General features: G+C 50.8%; 1 protein-coding gene across 1 annotated transcript in view; it reads right to left on the bottom strand.

Moving 5' to 3' along the window:
- The window catches only part of SYN3 (synapsin III), a 1,380,627-nt gene that overhangs the window by 956,664 nt on the left and 411,693 nt on the right, over positions 1–12,270 (bottom strand). The gene's annotated exons all lie outside the window — the stretch shown is intronic.

The raw sequence follows: 12,270 nt of genomic DNA on the forward strand, positions 1-12,270 counted from the left end.
CTAATTGGCATTTTTAACTTACCTATAAGTCTCTAGCAAATGGTGCCCAATATGCACCCTGAGCCTGTAAGTTAAATGTCACCAGCGGGCTGCAGAAATTGTTGTGCCGCCCACAGGAGTGACAATGCAAACATAACTGCAGGCCTGCCACCAGTTGCTTGACTGTGCAGGTTTAACCAGCAAATTCAACCTGACAAAGTAACCCGTTTTGACAGGTCTAAAACCCTCCTTTTAAATATTTATGTCACCCCTAAGAAAGCCTTACTTCCCTTTAAGGCAAGGGGCATGGTATTTAAAATTAGGCCATGTAAAGGGTAATATTAAATGTCCTTACAGTGACTAGCACCTCAAATGTTTTTAGGTCTCACCTAAGCCAGCGCATGCGCTGCTCTGGAGAGACATTTAGTGAGTGGGCTTTCAAAAGTCCGACCGTGTGGCATAAAGCGTGCGGTTATGCGCACAATGACGAGCAGAGGCGCCACCAGGCTTTCCTCTCTCATCATGGTGCGCGCACATTGCACACCACTCGCCAGCCTGCTTTCACTTTTACCTTCACGCGCGCACCACTCGCATCCCTCCCCCCGCTTGTTCCGCTTAGGTCCCATCTATCTCGCCCATAATCTCCCCGTATGCATCCCCACCCCCCACATCAAGCTCCCCCAACCCCCCATTCAATTTTGCCCATCGTTCCATCATTCCTCACAGCTGGGCGCTGGCTGCCCCCTCACACGACCCCCAGCCCATCCCCGCCTCCTTTCTTTCGTGGTCTCCCTGTTGCTGTTCTCTCTTTTTTTTTACCTGCCTCCTCTTCAGTCTTACCGTGGCCGTTCTCTTCCCGCCCATCTGTCTGGCACCCCCTCCCCGGTCTGTCCTTCCTCTCAAGGACAGGAGCTGAATGTTCTCCCAGGAAGCACAACCTTGCCTTGAAGGAAGGCACAGGGCACTCCGGGCTCTCTAAAAGGACGTGTCACGTGACGATGGGTACTTCCTGTTTCTCGATGTCCTTTTCACTTGCTAGAGTGGCGCAGTGCCCGTAGAGTCTATAGGAGAGCAGTCTTTACCGCCTATAAGTGGGTGGGGAGAAATCCGGCAACTCTACCAATCATGGACTAATGGTTTAAATTTAAAAAGCACGGCTTGCAATCGCTGTACGGAACTTTTTGGCAAGTGCAAAACCCTGACTTTTAATCTGCGCAGGTCATGTGTGAGTGGTTTATCCAGACCAGTTTATTGTTACATTCTGGCACTGCCACATTCAGATTCTCTCTATTTATAACTGCAAGCGAAGGACTGAAGTTAAACAACATATCTGTAATGAGGACCCACGTATGGTACATGTGGCACTGGCACCTTTAGCCAGCCCTCGCTTTTCATGCTGTTTTTTGAGGAACTAGTTGCAGTTTTAAAAGTGAAACTACAAGTCCCAGAACACACTATGAGAATAGCTTAAAAAGGTAGGACGTACTGCCTGATGTGCCACTAGTGTTCCGACAAATGCACAATTACCACCTTTTAACCCTCTCTCTTCCTCTCTCTACCTCTCTCTCTCTACCTCTCTCTCTACCTCTCTCTCTCTCTCTACCTCTACCTCTCGCTCTACCTCTCTACCTCTACCTCTCGCTCTACCTCTCTCTCTCTACCTCTCTCTACCTCTCTCTCTACCTCTCTCTCTCTACCTCTCTCTACCTCTCTATCTCTACCTCTCTACCTATGTTCCTCTACCCCTCTCTTTACCTCTCTCTCTACCTCTCTCTCTCTACCTATCTCTCTCTACCTCTCTCGCTCTACCCCTCTCTCTCTACCCCTCTCTCTCTACCCCTCTCTCGCTACCCCTCTCTCGCTACCCCTCTCTCACTACCCCTCTCTCGCTACCCCTCTCTCTCTACCCCTCTCTCGCTACCCCTCTCTCGCTACCCCTCTCTCGCTACCCCTCTCTCTCTACCCCTCTCTCGCTACCTCTCTCTACCCCTCTCTCTCTAGCCCTCTCTCTCTACACACCTCTCTACCCACCTCTCTCTACACACCTCTCTCTACACACCTCTCTCTACACACCTCTCTACCCACCTCTCTCTACACACCTCTCTCTACACACCTCTCTCTACACACCTCTCTACACACCTCTTTCTCTCTACCTCTAAATGGCAGCCGGAGCCTGATAGCACTGCTTGTCCTTAAAAATAAAAAATAAAAAAAGCATTGGCATAGCCAATAGCTCTCGCATTTGGGGCCTTATAAGTGTTTAACCATGCAACAGTTAATGTTGTTGCACCAAGGATATTGTGCTGCATAACTAAATACTTATAAGGTCCCAAAAGCGAGACCTATTGGCTATGCCAATGCTTGTTATCAATGTGGCAGGGTTGGCTGTTCCATCGGAAAGGAGTTTAATAAATGGTATCTCTGGCTAGGAAACAGTTACAAATTGTATTTTTGTCCTTTTATAAATATTTATTACAACCCAATTCACTGTTAAAGTCGGATGTGTAATGAATATTTTGGAAGATGACTTTTAAAAAGGTACCTTTGCCCTGCCTGAAGTCCCTGGGAGGTAAATCAGAGATTTGCTCTCTCCCTTCTGCCAGCCAGAAATTAGTATTTCAAGGGACGTGGAAGAGGTGCAAACTTTCTCTCATGATGGGGACAAAAGGCCTTGGGAATAGGGAGGCTTTCGTTGTGCCATTGGCAGGATGGCCAGAGGGCTGGCTGGGTTAAATTAATAAACGTCTACCCTATCAAAGGCAGATGTAGCTCACATCCAGGCCTGCATCTTTGTATTATCCCTCCAGCCAGACCAGCGTAAATCAGAATGTGCCTCTTGTTGAAAGCACAGTGTCAGATCCTGCTGGAGTGTTAAGACCTGCTTGACGGGTCTGCTGGGGCTTTTCATATGACATTTGAAGCTTACTTCAAAAGAGGGAAACAAAATGAAAAAATAATTTGTGTATATCCACTGTCTGCCTGCTGAAAGCTCAGCTTTGCCCTGCCAGACTCCCTGCCTCTGAGTTTTTGGGGGTATAGAGACTGCCTAAAACTGGATTTTGGTGTTATATGTGGGAGGACATTAGGATTAACATAACATAACATAACATAACACACACACACACACACACACACACACACACACACACACACGCGTGCACACACACACGCACACGCACACACACACACCCTCACCCCCCCAGCCCTCAGAGCCCAAGTTTATTGTGTCCAAAGTCTATGGTCATCTTGAAGTTATCCAAAGTAGGTACATTTAGCCCCAGGAACATTTACCAGTTGGTTAGGGCATCCCCAGAGGTCATTCCCACCGACTAGCACGTGCAAGGCATTAATGTGTCTGCAGGAGTGTTGTGAAATAACAACACTCCTGGACCTGTGGACGATCAGAGGAGAATTAAACCTGCAGTCTGAGACCTGGGAAGAGTCTAAAGGACTGGACCTGCTCTCCCTCTTGTACCCAGGGCAAAGAAGTGGGCTCCAAGATTCATAAGAATGACCTCCTGTTAAAGGTACAGGACCAACTGGATGGGGGGACTGGACCCCATCGTTGGCCTCTGCCTGCCACCATATGAATCTCTAAATGCCTCCTGTGAGGTCCTAGGAGAATTTTGGAGGTGTACTCCTGTGGGGGATTGGGACTTAAAGGACTAAAGTCAGAAGGTAAAATCTTTGATGAACATGGTCTGTGTCAAATTCTGCCTAGGTCCTGTCCTACTGTTACCATTGACTATCACTGGCACTTTGTGCTTCTTAACTCTATTTCTACTTAAAAGTTTAAAAATGCATATCTCTGGATCTCCTTATTAGATTTTTAATATTTTGGTTTCATTTTCTTTATTAATTTGTACTCTATTTTTCTAATTTATTTTGGGATTTGTATTGTTTGGTATTTAAATTGTATTATTGTTTTAGCACTGCATAATTACTTTAGGCATTGTCTCCAAGTTAATCCTGTTTGCTCTGTGCCGTACCTACCAGGGAATTAAGCTCAAGTTTATTTAGTGACCTTAGTAGCTCACCCTGACAACCACTGTGATTATCACTTGAGGTGGCACTTACCCCCTCAAATATTTTCCCAATTTCTTACATGTTCTTTATGCTGCCTGAGCCATTAGACCAGTTGCGTCACTTATCACACCTCCAGATAAAAATCCTTGGCTCAGAGAGTTAATGACCCTGGCTTAGAGAACCATGAGCTGCCTCGGAACCCAGAAAAGGCCGTACAAGCAGGCAGTAACTGCTGACCACTTAGCAGGGATAGACTGTGTAGGGGTTGACAGGAGCACTTGGCAGAACAAAGGGCAGATTAGGTACTTCCAAATTTGACTTTGATTTCCCAGGATGGGTTCTCCTACTAACACAAGCTCGAAATAAAGCTTAAAGATGGGTTAGAGAAACGTTGATGGTCCCTAAATCTAAAACTCTTAGCTGAGTAGGCTATATACTTTTATTACAAATGTTACTAATGATAACAGAGAAGTATTTAAGATTTTAACTAGGCATTGGAATGTTCTTTATGCTGAATAAGAACTACACAGCTGTATTAGCACTAAGCCTAGCATAACATATGGGAATGTGAATTCAATGGGTGATATTATCATTAAGAGTAACATTACACTAGATCAAAGAGAGAAAAAAAATATTGAATCTGGTCAAAGCTGGTTTCTTATACTTGTGGAAACTGTGACATTTGTGATTTGTGAATGAATAATTAAACAGATTGAAAATGTTCATTCCAAACAAAATTTTGAAATAATATCGTTCATTAATTACCTCAAAGATTTTGTAATGTATACTCTAATTTGTCCTTGTGATGTGGTATATGTGGGTAGAAGTGTAAGGAAAATGAATTGACAGGTTTGGGAACATTTACGAGTCATTAAACATATTGACAAATCTTATCTTATGCAGTGGGTATTCATTATGCTGAGAAACATGGCAGTGACTGTAATACAATATAGGGAGGCAAAATGGGTTGAGAGGTGGTGATTGGGATTTATACCTTCGATGCATGGAATGCAAATTAAGTCTTTGTACAGATTCCACACAGAGATGGAACGTCATTTTTTTCTATATTCTATTTCTATATTTTGTATAGTAATTTCTTTCTATTTATTGATTCAGCCATATTGCAAGTATTTTTCTGAGTTTGATGGGATATTCAGAAAACCAGGCCAGGTTTCTCAGATGTCAACATGCTCTATTGTGGAGTTGATGTTAAATTTAAACCTAGAATGTTCTATGATCGCATGAACATATTTTTAAATGTGATCTTCTCCAATAAGGCGGATTGTGATTTCCAAGCTGACTGAAATGCATCAGGCACATTTCTCACCTTTGCCACTATGCAAGCTGTCACTTTGTTCTTCTGCGGTAAAATGGAACTTTTTCATTCTATAATTTTTCTGGAGCGTAATATAATTGAATTCTTGAATAGTGACAATGGTCTGATGCCTTGCTAAAGTAATAATTTGTGGGAGAACAGCGTGCATTATTGTTGGTGTTCAACTGCGGCTGCTCGACAGATCATAGCTTTGCTTAAATACTACACAGTGTCAATCACCATTATGTAGTTATAGTTGGGCCAGCGTTTCCATAGGAAAGAGAATATTTTGTATCTTTAATAACATTTGTGTGTTGATAAATCAGCATGAATCTTTCCCAAAAAGGTTTGTCTACTTTGGCTTCTTCATGGAAGAGCTGAACAGAATTACACCAAATTTGGCAAACAGATTGGACTTTACACAGAAAGTGTGCTTTTTGTTATTTGGTGTAAATCTGTTCAGCCACTTCTTAAAAATGATCATTTAAAAGATGCTCGGGTTGGTATAACGCTAAAAAAAGGTCAGAGTTATGTGGACTTTTGGAATCCAGGTATGTTCGGGTATAGCCTGGTTCCAGCGGCACAGTGAGTACGGGACCCACGTCTGGGCATGCGCATCACACTTAGGGCATCACACTGAAATATTAAAAAACGTGATGGGTGGAATGCTTAAATTAATCTCAGCCAATGGTAATTACTCAGGACACATCCTAGTCGTTATTTTGCACATCATATCACCTAAGTTTGAACCTTGCTACACTTGGAGTAGGCCAGACTAAATTGCCTGACCAGGTCCTTCCTGAACCAGAACCTAAGCAACCCAAGACTGGTTTTTCCCTAATTGTATCACTTCGGTCATTTATAACTTGGTCCCGTCGCACTTAATGCCCCACACTCAAATATACAAAAAAAAGTGATGGGTGGAATGCTTGAATTAACCTTGGCCACTGGTAGTTACTCGGGAGCCATATCCCAGTCTATTTTTCTTTTGCACACAATGCCACCTAAGTTCAAAACCAGCCGTCTGCAAATCGGTCTTGACCCTGCTCCACTTGGGACAGTCTTGCCCAAATTGCAAGGCCAGGTCCTCCCTGAACCACAACACACGAATCCCATGACAGGTTTTGCCATGATTGGGGCTCTTCAGTCGAGTGTAGCTTGGTTCCAGCAGCACAGTGTGCACAGGACCCTCAATGGGCATACCTGTCCCACTTAGAGCGTCACATTGAAGTATACAAAAAGTGATGCGTGGAATACTTTTTTTTTTTTTTTTTTTTTTTTTTGGTTGAAACCGTTTATTGCAATCTCAAGTATATACAAGTATGGGCCTACAACCTTCCGGCCGGCCGCTAGAGTGACAGGAGCATCTGACAAACTTACAAAAGGGCACTTGGCGTTGCAAAGAAGTAAAGCAGGAGGCATCAACAACGTGGGCCACATGACTCTAAGCCCACAATACGGTTTCATTTTATACAAACACAACAACATAGAAAAACCACACCCGCAAGGCAACCCGCAGTCGAAGGTAACCACACGTGCTCCTCAAGTGAGGGACCCCAACCATACACAGGAGTCTAAAGAGGGGGAAGGGAAACAAGTCCAGGACTGGGGGAACTCTGTGCCCGGGGCTGGGGGAGGGGGTCAACTAGGGGGACGGAGCCGGTGAGGCAGCAGGCAGCAGTGGTGGCGCGCAGATACCCCCGCGGTAGGCGTTCCAGGGGCCCCATATTTTCACCCACGCCCCAGGCTTGCCCCTCGCCACATACACCACCTTTTCTCGGAACATGCACCAATCCATATGTTCTTTCCAGGCCGACACCGCCGGGGGCCGCTGGGATCCCCACAGTTGAGCGATGTCACGCTTAGCAATCATATATCCCAGAGTCACCCATCGCGTCTGCGGAACCGAGTAATCAGTTGGTTCCCACACATTCAGCAAGCATCTCCTCGCTTCAGGCAACAGCGCGACATGCGTAACCAGACGCAGGACCTCGTGCACACCACGCCAGAATCGCTCCACCTTCGGGCATTCCCACAAAATATGCAAAAAAGTCGCCAAAGCACCACACCCACGCTTACACAACCCATCCTCGGCATAACCCATACGCAGAAGCCTTGGCCCCGTCATGTAAACCCGGTGGAGTATCTTAAGCTGGACGAAGCGAAGGCGAGCCGGTATGGCCACCTCCTTCGGAGAGGCCACCGCGGAAATCCAGTCTTCGTCGTCCAACTCCAGCCCGTCGGCAACCCAAGCCTCACGGAGGCCGGTCAGCAGGCCCGAGCGGTCATTAATCAATTTTTTGTAAATGAGGGAGATCGTGCTATCCGGAACGTGGCCATCCAGCACTCTATCCTCCAGGGGGGAAGACTCCGGGATGGAGGCGACGTCTGGGAAGACGGAGCCCAGCGCATGACGGACCTGCAAGTACCGAAAGTATTCACTGCCCTGCAGCTGATACTCCGTCTGCAGCGTCTCGAATGTTTTAAATCCCCCTCTCGTCCAGAGGTCCCCCACTTTACTGATGCCAATCGTGTCCCACTTCTCGAAACCCTTCGAGGTCCACAGGGAGCCCAACCGCTGAGGCGCATACAACGGCGACGCCCGGGTCAAACGGTCCTTCCACCCCATAGCTACATTGGCCGCGTGCCACACCCGCACCATGACATGCGTGGGCCCCGTCAAGCGGGGATCCGGCGCGCCAGAGTAGAGCGCTCGATTGTAGTCGCCACCGGGCAGGAGCATCTTGTCCATTTCAAATGCCGGGTTCAAGGCGGGCCCATAGAGGCCGTGATTAATTGCAGCTAGCTGAGAGGCCCAGTAATACCGCTTAATGTCCGGGAGGGCAATCCCCCCGTCATACCACGGGAGCGTCAACTTCGCCAGGGCTATACGCGGCCTCCCGTCCCAGAACAGGCGGCGCTGTAGACTCTCCACCTCACGGAAGTAGCGCGCCGGGACTAGGTCCATAGTGTTCTGGAGAGCGTACAGGAAGCGCGGCAACGACATCATCTTAAACAATGCCGCCCAGCCGAGCGGCGAAAGCGGCAGGCGCCGCCAGTGCGCGACGTCCTCCTTCAGGCGCTGGAGGGGGGGAAGCAAGTTTCGCTCGTAGCGGGCCTCCGGGTCCAGCTTGATATAGACACCCAGGTACCGAAACCCCTGCGAGGCAATCTGGATCGGACATCCCCGCGGGAGGACGGGAGCCTCCCCGGAAAGCACATAGACACATGATTTAGCCCAGTTGATGACAAGGCCTGAGTTACGGCCAAAGGAGCGCAGGACATCAACCAGGACAATCAGTGATTTGCGCGGGGAGGCTAGGTACAAAAGGATATCGTCAGCGTAGAGGGACACGCGGTCCTCATACTCGGGGGTCCAACGGAGACCACGGATGGAAGGGTGCCACCGCAGCCACTCCGCCAGGGGTTCCAAGGCCAATGCAAACAGGAGCGGCGACAAGGGGCAACCCTGTCGCGTGCCCCGTCCCAGCGCGAACGGGGCCGAGACTCGCCCATTCACTACCACCTGTGCTAACGGGCCCGAGTACAACAATTTAACCCAGCTGATGAATCCCGGTCCAAATCCAAATTTCGCCAGCATCGCCCAAATGTATGGCCATTCGAGCGTGTCAAACGCCATGGTGGCGTCTAAGGACGCCAAGATGGCCGGCTCCTGCACAAACGGAACACGTGCGAGCACCCCGTGCAAGCGCCGCAGATTGAGGGCCGTGTTGCGATGGGGGATAAAGCCAGACTGGTCTTGGTGGACCAAATCGCCCACCACGCCGACCAGTCGGTTGGCGAGCACCTTGGCAAGGATTTTGGGCTCCGCATTCAAGAGCGAGATAGGCCGATAGGAGGTAACCCGGTCTCGGGGTTTCCCCTCCTTGTGGATCACCACGATTGTAGCCAGACGTTGGTCCGGCGGGAGGGAGCCCCGCGAGTGGGCCGCCAGGAACATCGCGCGGAGGTGGGGTGCCAGTACGTCCGGTCGCAGCTTATACAACTCGATAGGGATGCCGTTCGGGCCCATGGCCTTGCCAGATGCGACCGAGCGTATAGCGAGGGCAATTTCGTCCGAGGTGGGAGCAGCATCCAACGACTCCCTGTCCTCCACCGAAAGGGAGGGCAGCGCGATATCTCGAAGCAGGGCATGAGAATCCGCCTCCGAGCAGGGAGAAACCGGGGAATACACCTCGCGGAAATAATCCGCGAAGCAAGAGACAATGTCTTCTGGCTCGGTGACACGTACACCATCCATCCTCTCAATCAGCGGAACCACACGACTCGCTCTCTCCTTTTTATCCAACCACGCAATCAATTTACCAGCCTTATCACCCACATCATACAGTCGCCCCTGTTGCTCTCTACTGAGGCCCCTGGCTGCCTCCGTGACGAGGGCCCTATAGGCCGCTTGCTTAAGGTGTAGAACATGCAGTGCAGCATCCGTCACCCCACTCCCCAAATCACCCTCTAGTTCAGTAATTTCGGCCTCCACTCGGGTCACCTCCTCCTGCTCGCGCCTCCGGGCATGGGATATGAAGGAGAGGGCCTCCCCCCTAATAACTGTCTTGAAGGCCTCCCAGAGGGAGATAGCCGAAGGGACAGACCCCACATTCTCCTCAAAATACCGCTGCAAGGATTTAATCAGGTCAGCACGAACAGTGGGGTCGCGCAGGTACCAGGCATTGATTGGAGCTACCCTGCCCTCCCCCCTCGGGAGGACACCAAAGTGCAACAGGAGCGGGGAGTGATCTGAAATACCCCGTGCCAGATGGCGCACCTCTCCCACCCTCCCAGCATAGGCCGCAGGGACAAGGATATGGTCAAGCCGCGAGAGGCTACCATGGGCACCCGAATGGAAGGTGTATTGCAGCTGCGTGGGATGTTTTAAGCGCCAGCAGTCCACCAATCCCAATGTATCTAAGAGGCCGGACAGCCACGCCTGCGCCCGGGGGAGGTCCCTAGGAGGGTGACGATCCATAGTCCCAGAAACCACCGCATTGAAATCCCCCCCAACCACCAGAAGCCCCCCCGGAAGGTCAAGGAGGAGGCGCCCCAGGTCCGCAAAAGTGGTGGACTGTAGCCCCGGTGGGACATACACTGAAACAAAGACAACCACTTTGCCCTCCATTCTCCCCACCAAGGCAGTGTAGCGTCCCCTCTCATCATGGCGCACCTCATCTATTTCCAGCGGGAGCGAGTTCTTAACCATGATGCCCACCCCCCGCGAGCCAGACGTGAAGCCCGAGTGGGCCACCAAACGATAGCCACGCCGATTCATGGCACAAAAGGAATTACCAATAAGGTGTGTCTCCTGCAGAAAGACCACATCTGGCGAAATTCGTTTCAGATACTGCAGGACCACACCTCGCTTAATCCTATCCCCCAGTCCATTAACGTTCCAAGACAACAAAGTCAAATCCCTACCCCCCATCACATATAGAAGCCATCATTCGTCCCCCCGAGAGCACCTCAAAAACACCAATACAGTAAAGGGTTTGCCTTGCGGTAAAAACGAACAACACCCCACCCCAACCCACCCGTCCCAACAGAACTCCCCCCTCCCTGCACCCCTGCATGAGCCCAAACAGCCCCCCCAAAGTGCAGTGTGCCTGTCGCCCCATAGATGAAAACACTAACTAGTCCCCCAGAGGAGGAGGGAAAGCCCCCAAGAGACCCCGTACGACCTCCACGGGAGGGGAACTTACACAATCAGTCAATGATGACAATAATGTTGTCCAGAGCAAGGCCTACTATTAGTCCCTCAGTCCTGATCCGGCAAGCCCTCCCCACCAACCGCGCCCCCCCCACCCCCCCGGCCCCGATCCCCGGGCAAAGTGTCCAACCAGTCCCCGGCCGCCTCGGGACGATCAAAAAAGTGCGTGCGGCCATAAACCTCTACCCTCAACTTCGCTGGAAAAAGCATCGCATACTTGAGGTTCAGGTCCCGTAGGCGACGTTTGACTCCGAGAAAACTCAGTCTCTGCTTCTGGACCGCCGGAGTAAAATCAGGATAGAAGTTGACGTCCATATTGTCGAGTCTGACCGGTCCTTGTTGCCTAGAAGTCTGCAGGATAGCGTCTCTGTCCCGAAAGTTGAAGATCCGGGCAATGAGAGGCCTCGGAGGGGCTCCGACCTTAGGTCTCCCTCCGGGGACCCTGTGGGCACGTTCCACTGCGAAGAGTTTACTCAGCCCCCGGGGCTGGAGACGGGTGAGGATCAGGTCCTCCACAAACAGATCCGCCGCCTCCTCCTCACGTCCCTCCGGCACCCCGACAATGCGAACATTGTTCCTCCGGGCCCGACCCTCGGAATCTTCCAGTCGACGATCCATCAGGGCGCTCGCCTGGCCCAGTCGGCGCACCTCCTTTTGGAGGGCCGCCACGTCCGTTGTGAGGCCCGAGGTGGTGTGGGCCAAAGAGTCGACCCGGTCATTCGTCTTGGACAGATCGGCCCTCACCAGGCCCACATCCACGAGGACCGAGTCAATCTTTTGCGCCAGAGTGTCAAAGCGCTGGTCAACTGAGGCCTTCATCTCGGCGATGGCGCCCATGACGTCCCGGAGGGTCAGATCCGTGGGCAGAGCAGGAGCATCAGTCGGGCCAACAGGGGACCTACGCGGCGCCTCTGGAGAGCCCTTCTGGAGGGTGTAGCGATCCATGCTGTTAGACTGAGGGGCTGCGCCACGGCGGGTCGATTTCACCTTTGCCCGGTCGCCATCTTGTTTCGTGGACATGGCTCCAGTCCCCAAATCGTGCCAATCTCCTTGAAAGGGGCTGACAAACCAGTTCACGGGCCCCGGGGGAGGGCGACCACGGCTCCGAAGGGCGGATCACAGCTGGCGGGCCGGCAGGGCACCCCGATGAAGCCACACCACCGCACGCCGCCTCGCGACCCTACCTCGCTTGGCAGCAAGGAGGGCGCGAAAGCGAAAGTGAAAGTGCGGG

Source organism: Triturus cristatus, chromosome 4_1 (assembly GCF_964204655.1).
Source record: "Triturus cristatus chromosome 4_1, aTriCri1.1, whole genome shotgun sequence".
NCBI lineage: Eukaryota > Metazoa > Chordata > Amphibia > Caudata > Salamandridae > Triturus > Triturus cristatus.